The following is a 16,911-nucleotide window of genomic DNA, read 5'->3' as shown; positions in this document are numbered from 1 at the left end:
CACCTCCTACAGCTTCCCTAATCCTCTCCCTGACTCCTCAGCGGACTCCGATGGTAGGACGACTCATACTCAGGATTCCTAGAAACCTTAAGTCGCCCTGGTAATCCCTCACCAAGGAGCAGGGAAGAGACGACCTGTTCATCCCAGTAATGGAGGAACAGGAGTCTCCATCTGAGGCCAGGCTGCAAGGAGAGGGGAACACATACAGCATATGGAGATGGCAGGTAAGCGAAACCCATAACACACGTACCTGCCACAGACACTGACTGGAACAATGTCCACACCAACATTAAAGGACACAGCACACACCACATACCACACAGGGACCCAGGACACCCATAGCTGCTAAAACATGAGACTGGGGAATATCTAGTAAACATGCTGGACATCAAACACCACCAGACATGTAACACCAAACTAGACATACCAACACCCTAAACATAACCCACTCCATACAAATAGGGACAGGAAGGGAAGGAGACACCGGGATAACATTGATGACCACAAGGGTGGCCCTCACTGGACAAATGGAACACCCTGGACTGGAGCAGAGCTCCAGCACCAACAACATCTAAAGTACAACTGACTCCAGCCAGGAAACCACAGAAGATAAGCCAAGTGACCACACCCAGTCAGGGAGTTAACCCTTACAGCACCAGACAGAGGGAGGCTACAACTTAAAGGGGAAGTGCACACACAAGCATACTAAACCACACGTTACCACCGGCAACAGCATGCATGTCAAGCATGTCCCGGCAATCACCCAGAAGGCCGAGACACTGCCACCGCATGCTCACACAGCAACCCGTTGCCACGGGCAACTGCAAGTGTGGCAACAGTGTCACAGCGCAAACCATGAACCATGACAGGTAGCTCCGCTGAGGTGTCTTTGCTTACTCACTCAGGGAACAGTTGCTGCGCGGCGGTATATGCTGGCGCTCCGCTGCTCTAATGCACCCTTTACTGTGCAAGTTGAGGAGCGCTATCACTTCGCCCTCTGAGGTTAATAGTTCCACTGTGGCAGGCGCAGCACTATGAAGTGCCTTTTGCGCTGTGGCATTAGAAGAATTTTGGTATCTCTGACTTTTAGTCTAACCAGACTGTCTATTACTCTGTAATTCCTCTAGCGCCGTTCTATGGAAACAGTAGGTTTAAAGAGCACACCAAAAGCTTCAAATAACTTCTTTATTAACTTCAACTTTTCTTCATATATAACACTGCCGCCTCCGCAGCAGATAGTCCATGTACAAAAAGTTTAAAAGATATCACAAAATGGCGGTATGCATAAGATGGTGGTTCAACTGTTCAATCTTGTCATTCAACATAAAATGGTGGATATATTTCTCTCTTGAGTATCTGTACTCTCACTTTAAGTTATTTAAGCACTTTATGATTTCTCAGGTCTAACTAATAGTTCTACTGCAGATTGCAGTTTGCTTTTGCAATTTGTATGGATTGTATGATTGTATGGCTCAGTATGGTTGCAATTGGTGTAACTGCAAGTAAACACATATATATCTAGTTCAGTATACAGTTCTAAATACAATACTAACAATATGAACATTATATAACTGTTTTAAATACTTATATTGGCCTCTTGTTCCCATAAAACTCAGCTCTCAGTGGAGTGAATGTCTCTTCAGCTCCTGTCTCTAGTGAGTAATGATTCTAGCAGCTTCTGCTAGGGGAATTCCCAGACAGGCTGTGTGTGAGGCTGGCTGTGATTGGTGAAAACTCTTGGTGTGTGAGAAGCTGGCTGTGATTGGTCTAGACTTCTGCCCAGCAACAACAGATTAACACTATACTTGCTGTTGTTTCTGTTGTGTCACTGAGCTTACCTTACATTACAAAATGAATTTTAAAGGCATATTATCTTTTTCTGCTTCTGTGAACACAAAATATAACAGTTATATGACATCCAAAACATGATGTCACAGTAAATAACTCTGCTTTTGTCTTTAACACATTAACATAGGAACTGTATTAAGGCTATAGGCAGGTCTAGCTGTATACACATATAAGCTATATTAGCACCCTAGCACAGGTCTTAGCTGGCTAGCTACACAGACATTCAAAAGGTCAGGTTGTCTGGTTTGGTGGGAAACAAGTCTGGCTTTTTCTCTCCAAAACATACTCTTCTTCAAGGCTAGTTTCACATCTGCGGTGTGAATTCCAGCAGGCTGTTCCGACAGAGAACAGCCTGCCAGAATTCTCCTGATCCGGCACTGCCGGATACAAACAGAATGCCTGCCAGGCCCCATTAAGTATAGTGGGGTCCGGCAGAGATCTGTCCGCATTCCTGCAGACAATGCAGAGAATCAAGTGGGCCCAAACCGCTGCACACTGTGGCTTGTGTCTGGCCGATTCCTGGCATTGTCTGCCAGAACAGCCTGCCGGAATTCACACTGCAGGTGTGAAACTAGCCTAACCCTTATGGTAACTGTGGAAAATGATTAGCTTCTCATTATTAGCTAGAAAGTCCCAAAAGTCTTTCAGTGTTCATTAACCCTTTCCACAGTGCAAATGAACAGGATCTATGTCACAACCATATAAAACACAGTTTAAGTCAGTGCAAGTTAACCCTTTAAAGTGCTATGAAGAAGTTGCTGACTTTGCATAGGGGAAATAGGGGCAAATGTCCCCAAATGTTCAGACTTCAAAGTATCCCTGATTCAGGGCACTACACTTCAAGAACTCTGTATATCTGCCCCCTCCCCACAAACACAGGATCTGAACAAGACGCATCACTGAAAAGTAGAGTCCATACCTGAGGATATGCTGGAACGAGTCTGGACAGAACTGGACTACTGCTTAGACATCTTCTGTGCCACCAGCGGTGCTCACATAGAACATTTGTAGTGTATAGATAGATATAACCTGGGCAGAAAGTGTCTTTTAATGTTCATGAATTTGTGCTGTGTTCTCACTAGAATTCTGCACCAGTCTTTTTTTTTTAATCACTATGTATAACTTTCCGTTTAATTAATTTACTAGAAAATAAACCTTTTACAAGTGAAAAAGGAAGTTGCGACGAGGATGGGATTTGAACCCATGCGTGCAGAGCACAATGGATTAGCAGTCCATCGCCTTAACCACTCGGCCACCTCGTCACCTGTTCCCCTCCCCCTCGCAGCCTGCTCACAGACATATGGCCCGGATTATTATTGCTGTGCACTTACTTCCTGACATTGTGTACACAGGAGCAGGTGTTCTCTACTGTCTAAAATGCAAAAAGACAGGTTAGTCAACCCCTCCTGAGTGAGATGAACAGACGGGTGCAAATCTGTAAAACTGCAATGCAAATATAGACAAACACTAAAGAGCAGCCGCACAACACAGGAGCTAACGTATATATGAGCATGGAGTATCTGCAAAAGGGTACAGCACACAGAGGCTACATGCACACGAAAAAAAAATGGCTGTTGAAAATGGATGAATTTCATTGGCTTTTTTTTCTTTACATCCCAACCTCTGCACTGCCCCTCAGTATATAAAATGCCCTGCACATTGCCGCCTGGACATCAAATAGCCCCCATAGTGTCCCCCAATATAAATAATGCGTTATATCAATCTATCCATCTATTTGATATCTAGTATCTTTATATCTATCTGATATCTATCTCTTAAGTATCCATCTATTTCATATCTATCTATTTATCTCTCTATCTATACCCTATCTATCTACAGTATCTCACAAAAGTGAGTCCACCCCTCACATTTTTGTAAATATTTTATTCTATCTTTTCATGGGACAACACTGAAGATCTGACACTTTGATACAATGTACAGTAGTCGGTGTACAGCTTGTATAACAGTGTAAATTTGGTGTGCCCTCAAAATAACTTAACACACAGCAATTAATATCTACACCGCTGGCAACAAAAGTGAGTACAACCCTAAGTGAAAATGGCCAAATTGTGCCCAAAGAGTCAATATTTTGTGTGGCCACCATTATTTCCCAGCACTGCCTTAACTCTCTTGGGCATGGAGTTCACTAGAGCTTCACAGGTTGCCACTGGAATCCTCTTCCACTCCTCCATAACGGAGCTGGTGGATGTTAGAGACCTTGTGCTCCGCCACCTTCCATTTGAGGATGCCCCACAGATGCTCAATAGGGTTTAGGTCTGGAGACATGCTTGGCCAGTCCAGCACCTTTACCCCCAGTTTCTTTGGCAAGGCAGTGGTCGTCTTGGAGGTGTGTTTTTGCTTTGTTATCATGTTGGAATATTGCCCTGCAGCCCAGTTTCCGAAGGGAGGAGATCATGCTCTGCTTCAGTATGCAACAGTACATGTTGGCATTCATGGTTTCCTCAATGAACTGTAGCTCCCCACAGCCAGTAGTAAGCAGCCCCAACCCATGATACTCCCACCACCATGATTGACTGAAGGCAAGACACACTTGTTTTTGTGCTCCTCACCTGGTTGCCACCACACACTCTTGACACCATATGAACCAAATAAGTTTATCTTGGTCTCATCAGACCAGAGGACATGGTTCCAGTAATCCATGTCCTTAGTTTGCGGGCTTTCTAGTGCATCATCTGTAGAAGAGGCTCCTTCTAGAACGACAGCCATGCAGATGAATGTGATGCAGTGTGCGGCAAATGGTCTGAGCACTGACAGGCTGTCCCGATACTGTATCTATCTATCTATCTATCTATCTATCTATCTATCTATCTAGCTCAGAGTTTTCCTGCCGAGAGGGAGAACTGCCCTGTGGTTGTGTGTTGTATTGGTTGACAAGAGAATTTGTACACCTGGTGAAGAGGTCATCTTCTAGTGAAGTGCAGAGTCAGGAGAACTGCTTTAACCCCTTCAGGAACCCAGACATTTTCAGTTTTTTCGTTTTCGATTTTTACTCTCTGCCATAATTTTTTTATTTTTCCATTCACATAGCAGTATGGGGCATGTTTTTTTGTGGGACAAGTTGTGTTTTCTAATGGCACCATTTACACTTTCATACAATTTAATATTGAAGAAAAAAATGTATTCTTTGCATCATCCGAATCCTATTACTTTTTTTATTTTCATGTGTATAAAGCTGTACGAGGGCTGATATTTTTTGTCGGATGATCTGTAGGGTTTTGTTTTTACCATTTTAGAGTATTTTAGATTACTTTTTATTCCACTTTTTGTGAGAGGTGAAGGGACTAAAAAAACTGTGAATCGGCCATTCGCTGCAGTAAGTACTGAATGGCTGAAGTCGCAGATTCCAAGTTCTCCTTTATCTTTATGTCGTTCTCTTTTCTTAGAGCTTGCAGAGATCTGTTAGTCTCTGAAACTTGAGGCCCAAGAAGAAGGAACACGTGGACTTTGCTTCCTTCCCCTTTGAAACTCCAGTCTAGACTCTCCCCAAAGGTTAGGGGTGGGACCAGCCCACATCTAACCACCTTTGAGGGCTGAACTAGAGTGATTAACCCTTAGTTTGCCATCCACACACACTATACTGGTGCAATATACAGGGAGTGCAGAATTATTAGGCAAGTTGTATTTTTGAGGATTAATTTTATTATTGAACAACAACCATGTTCTCAATGAACCCAAAAAACTCATTAATATCAAAGCTGAATATTTTTGGAAGTAGTTTTTAGTTTGTTTTTAGTTTTAGCTATTTTAGGGGGATATCTGTGTGTGCAGGTGACTATTACTGTGCATAATTATTAGGCAACTTAACAAAAAACTAATATATACCCATTTCAATTATTTATTTTTACCAGTGAAACCAATATAACATCTCAACATTCACAAATATACATTTCTGACATTCAAAAACAAAACAAAAACAAATCAGTGACCAATATAGCCACCTTTCTTTGCAAGGACACTCAAAAGCCTGCCATCCATGGATTCTGTCAGTGTTTTGATCTGTTCACCATCAACATTGTGTGCAGCAGCAACCACAGCCTCCCAGACACTGTTCAGAGAGGTGTACTGTTTTCCCTCCTTGTAAATCTCACATTTGATGATGGACCACAGGTTCTCAATGGGGTTCAGATCAGGTGAACAAGGAGGCCATGTCATTAGATTTTCTTCTTTTATACCCTTTCTTGCCAGCCACGCTGTGGAGTACTTGGACGCGTGTGATGGAGCATTGTCCTGCATGAAAATCATGTTTTTCTTGAAGGATGCAGACTTCTTCCTGTACCACTGCTTGAAGAAGGTGTCTTCCAGAAACTGGCAGTAGGACTGGGAGTTGAGCTTGACTCCATCCTCAACCCGAAAAGGCCCCACAAGCTCATCTTTGATGATACCAGCCCAAACCAGTACTCCACCTCCACCTTGCTGGCGTCTGAGTCGGACTGGAGCTCTTTGCCCTTTACCAATCCAGCCACGGGCCCATCCATCTGGCCCATCAAGACTCACTCTCATTTCATCAGTCCATAAAACCTTAGAAAAATCAGTCTTGAGATATTTCTTGGCCCAGTCTTGACGTTTCAGCTTGTGTTTCTTGTTCAGTGGTGGTCGTCTTTCAGCCTTTCTTACCTTGGCCATGTCTCTGAGTATTGCATACCTTGTGCTTTTGGGCACTCCAGTGATGTTGCAGCTCTGAAATATGGCCAAACTGGTGGCAAGTGGCATCTTTGCAGCTGCACGCTTGACTTTTCTCAGTTCATGAGCAGTTATTTTGCGCCTTGGTTTTTCCACACGCTTCTTGCGACCCTGTTGACTATTTTGAATGAAACGCTTGATTGTTCGATGATCACGCTTCAGAAGCTTTGCAATTTTAAGAGTGCTGCATCCCTCTGCAAGATATCTCACTATTTTTGACTTTTCTGAGCCTGTCAAGTCCTTCTTTTGACCCATTTTGACAAAGGAAAGGAAGTTGCCTAATAATTATGCACAACTAATATAGGGTGTTGATGTCATTAGACCACACCCCTTCTCATTACAGAGATGCACATCACCTAATATGCTTAATTGGTAGTAGGCTTTCGAGCCTATACAGCTTGGAGTAAGACAACATGCATAAAGAGGATGATGTGGTCAAAATAATCATTTGCCTAATAATTCTGCACGCAGTGTATAACATAGTATACAATGGATCACATAACATTAAAGAACAAATATATTTTGTATAATTGTTTCTTTTTTGTTTTTTTTTGTTTTTGTTTTTTTTCTCTTTTTTGTTTTGACGCACCACAGGTATGGGGAGGGGGGTGGGGGGATAAGGGGAAAGGAAAATGAAAAAAAAACTCTTTTTTGTACTGTAATTTGTTTTTATATCTCAAGTAATAAAGATAATTAAAAAACAAAATAAAAAAAAAGAACAAATATATATGCAGATATCTCCTGCACTCCCGTACTACACCTGTAACATCTGTGTATCAACTGTCAGTCCATAGCAAGGGGATCAAAACATCATGCAGCTGTGGCCGTGCAGGGATCCGGAGGGACATGGGTGCTGGAGACCAGGTAAGTATCATTTAATCTCGCAGCCATATCTGTGCCTTTAACAAAGAGATAATTGTTAATAACTTTGGCAGGAATAAATGCAACATGCCGAATCCCCCTAGGGCCCTCTATATTGCGTCCCAGATTTAGTAGGAATGCCGAGTGGTGTAGTGCTGCCTAAATGTCTCTTTAAGTGTGTCACGGTGCTCCTACCTGGATATCGCTGGACCCCAGGCTTTGGCTCCGAAGCAATAAATAGGGGGAATAATTGAGGGATTTGAAAGAATAACAAGTCCAGACCTTGAGATGAAGTTTAATGGCAGTTTTACTTGAATACACTTTTCTTCAAACAGTTTTCAGGTTTTGTCTTGGTTCCAGTAGGCTTTAGCATGAACTGGCAGGTAAACTCAACTCTGCTTTATCTCTTTCTCTCTGCTGTACTGACAAGCTAGCTTAGTAACTTTGATTCCTCCTTTATGCTGCACTCCACTCTTCAGTCTGACTTAGTTTCAGCCAAGGAATAGGTTAGTGTCCTATCAGCTCCAATATGGAGTCTCAACCAGAATCATCTAGAACTGCCACCCGTCTCTTTCTGGTAGCAAGCAGGACTGGCCCACCTCTGCCCAAAAGAAGGGAGAATGGAATGGTGAGTTCTAGGGATGAGCGAATCGACTTAGGATGAAACATCCAAAGTCGATTCACATAAAACTTTGTTCTAATACTGTACGAAGCAGGAGCCATGGCGGTCCCAGCGCACTGTAAATATATCTTCTTGTCAAAAGAGAAATAGTTATGGGTGAGGATGAATTTGGTCAGTTGTAGTACAGACTCTGAGATGATCCCATTCACCTCCAGGTATACTCGGCAAGCAGTTAATCCATCATCGTGTGGGATATTCGAATACAAGGATTCCACATCCATGGTGGCCAAGATTGTGCCTTTAGGGAGGGGACCTATGGATTGACAGTTTGTTCAATAAATCAGTGGTGTCCTGTAGATAACTTGTTGTGTTCCTCACTAATGGTTTGAGGATGCCCTCTATCCAACCAGAGATTTTTTCAGTGAGGGTTTTCACACCTGAAATGATTGGCCTCCCTGGATTCCCTGATCTGTGTATTTTGGGAAGCATGTAGAATACTCCAATCCTGGGATTCTCACGTACCAAGTCTAAAAGTCGCATGGATCCTGCAGGAAGACCCATGATGACCTTTTTTGCAGTAACTCTCTCAAATATTTCTGAGCTGGGTCTCCCTCCATTTTGATATAGTATCATGTGTCTGTGAGTTGTCGGTATGCTTCTTCTACATAGTCCAAAGTGTTCAAAAGGACTATATAGGACTATATAGATTATCAATGCACAATATGGAGAGGACCTGGAACAAAATACATAAGATGACATACAGGTTAGACCATTAGAGATAGTAGCAGGGTGCAGGAGTGGTAACATCACTCTGGGGTGTTACATAAAGGTATGTCGAGATTTGGATTCCTCATCAAATTCTCAAATTCTCAAATATCAGATAGATATGTCACATGCCCCCCCTAAAAATATTGTCTTGGATGGCAGCTTTTAACATGACCGCCGTGTTGGACATCGCCCCTCAGAGATTTTCCACTTCCCCGTAAAACCATGCCACACGTTCTCAACTACCATTTTTGATTTATTCATAAGTCTTCATACTTTTAGACAACTGCAAATATAATACCACTGGTGACGAAAACACCACAGTGCTGAAAAACTGGGTGTTATACGTGTACAGCAGCATACATGCCAATATGCTCATAGACTTTATTAGCCTAACACTTTATGGAATAGGTTTGGCTGGATGGTCTAAAAGCTGCAGTTGTCATTAGTGCGCTTTGTACCACCAGATGGCAGTACAGGTAAACAATAAGAGTACGTTAGAAGGTAAACAATATGGGTATACGTTAGAAGGTATGCAAAGGAGCTCTTAGCTCTGATGGCACCAGTAAACCGCTCCGATGCCACCACCTGTGCAGCCCTTTCAGCTGCACAGGGGCCCAGTGCAGGAGGGGGCCCCTTCTTACCGGCGGCAGGGGGAGATGAGCGCTTCCATTGTGGAGGCGCTCATCTCTCTATATTCATCTGTATTTATCCGTCTTTAGGACAGCGATACAGATGGATGCTGTGGCGGGGCAGGGGAGAGGTGTCTCCCTTCCCCAGTCCTCTTATAGGCTGCAGCCTATCAGAGGCCGGCGCAGGCCGCGCGATAACGCCATCGCGCCGCCTGAGCCGTACAGCGCGGGACACAGGCCGCAAGAGGCCTGCATCGCATCGCTGAAAGCGGCAAGGAGGTAAGTATATGTGTTTATTTTTTTTTAATTTACACTTTGCTAGGGGTCCTATCTGGCACTCATGGGGCAATCTACTGGGGGCCCTATCTTATGTACTGGTACACATAGGAGGCACTATGGAGGAGGAGGAGCACTATGGGGCCCTTTTTTAAATACTGACACACATGGGGGGTACTATTGAGGGGGGGAGCAATATGGGGGGCCCTATCTTATTTACTGGCACACATGGGGGGGCACTATGGAGGTGGAGGAGCAATATGGAGGCATGGAGGCTCTATCTTATATACTGGCACACATGGGGAGCACTATGGAGGGGGGAGCAATATGGGGGCTCTATCTTATATACTGGCACACATGGGGGGCACTATGGAGGTGGAGGAGCAATATGGAGGCTCTATCTTATATACTGGCACACATGGGGGCACTATGGAGGTGGAGGAGCAATATGGGGGCTCTATCTTATATACTGGCACACATGAGGGGCACTAACGAGGGGGAGGAGCAAAATGGGGGCTCTATTTTATATACTGGCACACATGGGGGGCACTATGGAGACACTGTTATCTGGGCGCAGTTATTTTTTAGGACACTGTGTGCCAGTAATTATGGAAGGGGAACTATCTGTGTGTAACTAGTATAGGGGGCACAGCAGGCACAATATTAGAGGTGGCAGGATGGGGTGTTCAAATGGTGGGAGGATGATGGAAAACTAGGAAACTAAGATGTCTGTCTGTCAAACTCTGCAGAGAAAAGAGATGGCTGGAAGAAATCATCATGGCGGTGTGGTCTGAAAGGAGAAGATAAGGACAGAGAACATCTACATCAAAGGAGACGTCACTGGATGTACGAGGTATGTGGACCTGTATTAGGCTACCTTCACATCTGCGTTAGTGATTCTGGCAGGCTCTTCCAGCAGAGAACAGACTGCCGGAATCCTCCAGCACTGCTGGATGCAGACAGAATGCCCTCCGGCCCCATTGGCTATAATGGGGTACGGCAGAGATCCGGCCACAATCTGGCAAAAATGCAGAGAATCAGCGGGACACAAACCTCTGCATGCCTGAGTTTGTGTCCGGCCTATTCCTTGCATTGTCTGCCGGATCAGGTGGCCGGAGCGCAGTGCCGCAGGAGTGAAAGTAGCCTTACCCTGTATGTTTTGTATTGCTACAAGTAATGTTAGGACGGAATAGGTTATGTTGAGAATTGGGGGGGGGGGGGGGGCAGGCACATTCTTTGCACATGGGGCCTTGAGACATGACTCGGATAGAAAATAGGCCAGCACTTCATCTGCTGACAGCTGTTTCTGGGTGATCAGGGGTGCACCTAGCCTTTCTGCTGCCTGAGGCGAAAACTGAAATGGCACCCCTCCCTCTCCAATGCCAATTTTTTTTTACCTAACCCCTTCCTTCAGCCCATGGTGGCCCATCAGCTGGCCCTCTCTTGCCCCTACCTGATGCTGCCTCACCTTGGGGTGATTGCCCCTTTATCAGTGCAGGGCAGAGTACTGGCTTAAAGGGGTTCTCCCATGACTAATGTAAAAAATGAAAATCATACGTCATATAGTACATGACAGTCTCTTTCTAACAAAGCCAGAACCAGCCCTGTACCTCACATGGATCCAGAGATCTCCCCATTCACTTCTCTGCTAGATTTATATCAAGCTGAAGGCTCAAGGGGAGTGTCTTTTCTGCTGCAGCTCAGGGGGCGTGTCCATGCTCTGCCTATCACAACTCAGGAGGCAGTTGAAGGATGAAACTGAGCATGTGCGGCCATCTCAGTGAGAAGGACAAAGAAATAAGAAAAAACAAACAGCAGGTGGCGCTATACAGACACATTTTATTGAATAACTCTGTGACTATGCTAAATGTTTAATTACAAAAGTATTCAGATCCAGGTGTGGTTTGAAAACCATAGAATATTTTTCATGGGACAACCCCTTTAACTGGGTGGGAGGCCTAGGTAAGGATTTGGTGGGTTCTATATCTCCTTATGAGCTTGCTAAGAGCTCATTTGCATACTTTCTTCCCAAAATTCCAGAGGAGCAAGTATGGCTTATAAGCCTCCTCTTGCCATAAGGAGAGAAAGTACCCCCCAAATCTTCATCCAGGGATGGACGCTCACAGGAGATGATGATGCATTTACAAGTACTCGCTCCATTATAGTGAATGGAGTGAGTACTTGTCTTTACACTGCACTTCTGAGATGACAGGCAGAATAATGAAGAGGAAGAGGTGCTCTCGGGGAGCGCCGCCTCCTCTTCAAAACAGCTGATGGTTGGTGCAGGTGTCGGATATCCCCCCCCCCCCCCCCCCCATCAGATACTGATGACCTATTCTGAGGATAGGTCATCAATATTAATGGCTGCACAACCCCTTTAAGGAGATCCCCCAGAGAGGAAGATGAGCGGTGCTGCTGCTCCAAAGAGAGTGGCAGCCTCCTGGTTACCAAGGAAGTGGTGACATTGGCCAGCACATCACCTCTTTGAAGAGAAGAAGAAGGGTGCTGGTAAAAAGTCGATAAAAAGCAGTCATCCACTCTGCACAGGTAAAGAATGCCTGCTCCAGCTCCATGCATCCCCCTGAAAGTAGACCAAGCCTGAAGCAAGACATATAGAGGGGGTCACTGTGGCGGTGGTGACCTTATGAGAAGAAGAAAGTTGGCCCACAGGGTGCTAGAGCATGGACCAGAGCATCTGGAATGCAACAGTGGAGCCTGTGAGGAGCAGAGCTGGTAAGACACCACCAATCTGCCCACTGGAGGCCACAGTGAAACTGCAAGAGGACAGGTGCCACATAGCAGAGCTGGTGGGAGTGCTACTACGTGAAACCAAACACTGACAAAACCCATTCCAGGGGGGTCCTTCTTGGTATTTTTATTGCAGACTATATTGGGCTAGTTATGCTACAAAAACTGTCCCTCTGCAGGAGTAGCACTATAAGTGTCTTGCCCTTTCTGAGTGACTGCAACCGGTCCATTCTGTCCATAACCACCAAGTGTATGTGCCTTCTGTATGTGAGAGACTGTAACTGTTATGCATTTGTGCTCCCTGCTGGAATGCAAGTAAAGCTTAGGCTGCTTTCACACTAGCGTTATTGCTGGATCCGGTAGGGTTCAGCAAAAACGCTTCCGTTACTGATAATACGACCATCAGCATCCCTTATGAACGGATCCGGATGTATTATCTTTAACATAGCCGAGACGGATCCGTCCTGAACTCTATTGAAAGTCAATGGGGGATGGATCCGTTTTCTATTGTGTCAGATTGTGTCAGAGAAAACGGATCCGTCCCCATTTACTTGCATTGTGGGTCGTCATGATCCGTCTTGGTCCGCATCCCAGGACGGAAAACAAACCGCAGCATGCTCTCCTGTATGAGAATGGAACGGAATGCATTTTGGAGCATTCCGTTCAGTTACGTTTTGTCCCCATTGACAATGAATGGGGACAAAACTGAAGCGTTTTTTTCCGGTATTGACATCCTATGACAGATCTCAGTACTGGAAAATATTAACGCTAGTGTGAGAGTAGCCTTAGGTTATTTCAAAGTGTACGTGGCTCCACCTGCCTTGATTCCATCCCCCAATCATTACGCATATTTGGCACAAGCATTTACGGTACGTCACCATCATATGTTGAGTTATGCTTATTTTTTTCATCGTATTTGCTGCTGTGAGGGAACTTATTAGTGTAGGTGATATCCTAAATGCTCTGGGCTCCAATATAAGATCTTCAACAGGGGCCCCACCTACCATGTGCCATTTATACTCCTATGGGTTCATTTATCAAACTGGTCTAAAGTAGAACTGGCTGAGTCGCCCATGGCAACCAATCAGATTCCATCTTTCATTTTTGACAGCTCCTTTGGAAAATGAAAGGAGGAATCTGATTGGTTGCTATGGGCAACTAAGCAAGTTCTACTTTACACCTGTTTGATAAATGACCCCACTAGTGTCTTTTTACATGACATAGGGCCCCTTTAGACACCAGGGCCCAGATGTGACTGCTGCCTCTACGACCCCTAGAGCTTCTCCCTTTCGTCTACACTAACAGATTATTTTTTTATGAATTCCTACAAGAAAACAAAAAAAGCTAGTATAGAGACAGACTGGGTGCCCTTTAATCCCAGAGGCCTCAGGTTCTACGCTCGGCCCCCGCACTTTGTCTGAGCTACCTTTCTGATCCAGACAGTTCTTTAGATGAACGTGAGGCTCATATTAGAAGATGTGTCATCTGCTTTATGTCTCTAGAATAGGCCGTCTCCTCCTGATCCCTCGGGAAGATGTCCATGAGTCTCAACAAAGAATATCAATTAGGAGACAAAAACAGAGCATTGACTCTAACGACATCCAGAGACAGATCTCCATGTACTTCCTCCCCACATGGAACTGAGCTTGTGTCTCAAGACGGGAAGGTTTTGTCTGCACATGGAAAGACGTTCACTTACAGCAGCATTCGTTTCCCTCTTAAATTCTATTCTTATAGTTTTAAAGGAACAGAAAACTTTGAATTTTTTTTTTTATAAACTTAACCCCTTCCCACCCCATGGTAACCGATCACAGTGATGGCGCGGGCACAGAAGCATTGTCTGCACCATCACTTGAGGGTGCCAGCTGTATTATATGCCGATCCAACAGCCAGTATCAGACATAACTTCAATCCCAGCCATATCAATGACCTATCCTCAGCATAGGTCATCAATATCTGATCCATGGGGGCCGACTCATGACATTACCTTCGATCAGCTGTTTGAAGAGACCGCCGCGGCCTGTGACAGCATGTTCGTCAGTCATATGGCCAAGAAGCAGCTTAGTCCCAAGTTAATGGACCTGGGCTGCAATACCGAGCACTGCCACTATCAAATGGATGGTGCTGTGCTTGGTATGCTGGGTCAGTTCCGGAAATCAGACCCCCCACCAATCAGATGTTGATGACTTATCCTCAGGGCAGATCATCGATATCAAATATCCGTAAAAACCCCTTTAACTCCGTAGATGTCATGCTGAATGCTGTCATCTAAGAGGTTAAACAGAGGGAAGGGCACCCAGCACCCTTCTAAGCAATCATGTGGTACAGACAGGTTCCCAATTTGCCATGCTTCAGGCAGGTCCTATAAGTTTCCGATAAAGCACTGACTGGAAATAGTATACTGAAATACATATGCAGCAACCCAGAGATGAGGATGGGAGTAGTGGTAGTGACTATGATAGTGGTTGTTGCACTCACAGTTCATGGTGGAGGGTTCCAGCCTCACGTTCCCTGGGCTGGGCCAAGCAGTGAATGTTAGAAGTAGAGGAGTCAATTATCAGGTCCGTCAGTTGCTGAATTGATAATAGGAGTAGTAGTTCATACAGCAGCAAAAGGCACAGTTCGGAGGTATATCTCAGAATGGTAGGCTCCCGATGGCTGTGTATAGGCAGCAACGATGATGGTGGGGGTAGGGCTATCTCTGTCTTTTTCTCTAAGATGGCTGAGGGGGTCCAAATTTAAGATCCGGATGGCCAGTCACTCTGTCTCAATATGTGGGTAATGTTGGAGCAATATTCCCTTTCCACAGCAGTAAAGTCTATTTTGTCATAAACAAGCTGTAACTTACTGTTGTTGTCTAGCATGGCATGGGTGGTCTTAGACCTTCTAAGATGGCTGGTATTTTTCTCTCAGAGGTACTCTGGTGACAAAGTGGCTTCTTTGGCAGCTTTAGTCTCAAAGAGGATGGATCTTTGGACTTGGGCCTAGTCTGCAGGAGCTGACACACACACACACACACGTCCTTCCTGTATTTCTGCTCAACTCAGACTCCTCTAACCAGGGGACAGACAAGGTCCATCACCCTGGCCACCTAGCTAGTCAACCATATATTGCCATAAATTGTACCGAATGCAGGGAGACATAAGTGCCTTAACATGAAATCCCAACTTAGTAATATTAAATTAACATTTTGCAGTGGTCCACTGGGGACTGCACATTATATGAGCAAAAACTGTTTCAAAAGTTAAAAAACAACCCACTATTATCTTCATTGGTGGCGCAGCGGCCACAGGGTGCCCTACCCTCCTCAGTATCTTCATTGGTGGCCCAGTGGCCACATGGTCCCCCCCCCCCTCTTCATTGGTGCCAGCATACGCTTCTGATCAGCAGTGAAATCGTGGGACTCTGATTGCTACCATGGCAGCCAGGACACTACTGAAGCCTTGGCTGCCATGGTAAGCTCCCTGCTGCCATGCGCACAAAGCACAGAGCAGCAGGGACAGTGTAAAGTCCTATTCACCCTAAGGGCTTGTTCACACGAACGTATTTTGCGTTCAGTATACGGGCCGTTTTCTGCGTTCCGCATATGTTCCATATACAGAACCATCCATTTCAATGGGTCCACAAAAGATGCGGACAGCACTCTGTGTGCTGTCAGCATAGGTTGCTCCGTTCCGTGGCCCCGCAAAAATTTTGAGTCCTGTCCTTTTCTTGTTTATTTTGTGGCCAAGAATAGGCATTTCTATAATAGGTCTCCTGTTCTGTTCCACAAATTGCGGAAGGCACACGGGCGCCATCCGTGTTTTACGGATTTGCAATTTGCGGACCGCAAAAAAACTGCATGGTTGTGTGAACGAGCCCTAATACAGCTATAATAGTTAATAGTAAATAAAAAAAAAGTTTGAAAAACACCAAAATACTAAAAGTTTAAATCACCCCCTTTCCCAATTTTACATCTAAATTATATAAACAATAAAAAATGAACATTACATATCACCACACCCGAAAAAGTGAGAACTTTTTTTCTGTTACAAGCGGTGAACGCTGTAACAGAAAAAAAATAAAATCTGCGCGATTCGCCATTTTTTTGTCACCTTGTCCCCGCCAAAAAATAGGATAGGACTGTTTGATTATGGGCCGGACATAAAATGCGGAATGCACGCGGCTTTTTTGGTGTTTTATTTTTTTTTAATGGTATCAAGTATCACAATATTTATTATGGTATTGAAATCAAACTTTTGGCATTGTGACAACCTTACATTACACCAGACATTCAGATATTTTTTTTTTTTTACGGCATTCACCATGCAGGAAGTAGTATTTCAGATATTGTTGGATTTATGTTGTTTTTTATTTTTTATATTTATAGGTTTTTAAAATATTTGTAAAAATGTTATTAAACTTTTTTTTCTTTATTAGACTTGAACCTGTGATTGCTTGTACAATATACTGCAATAC

General features: G+C 44.5%; 1 non-coding gene across 1 annotated transcript; it reads right to left on the bottom strand.

Annotated features, from left to right (window-relative positions):
- Positions 1 to 3,028: 3,028 nt before the first annotated feature.
- Positions 3,029 to 3,110, bottom strand: TRNAS-GCU. The gene has a single exon. It is a non-coding gene; the product is annotated as a tRNA-Ser (tRNA).
- Positions 3,111 to 16,911: the final 13,801 nt, after the last annotated feature.

Source organism: Bufo bufo, chromosome 4 (assembly GCF_905171765.1).
Source record: "Bufo bufo chromosome 4, aBufBuf1.1, whole genome shotgun sequence".
In the NCBI taxonomy this organism is placed as follows: domain Eukaryota; kingdom Metazoa; phylum Chordata; class Amphibia; order Anura; family Bufonidae; genus Bufo; species Bufo bufo.
Note: the sequence above shows the minus strand (reverse complement) of the source record. Positions and strands in the feature narration are given on the sequence as shown.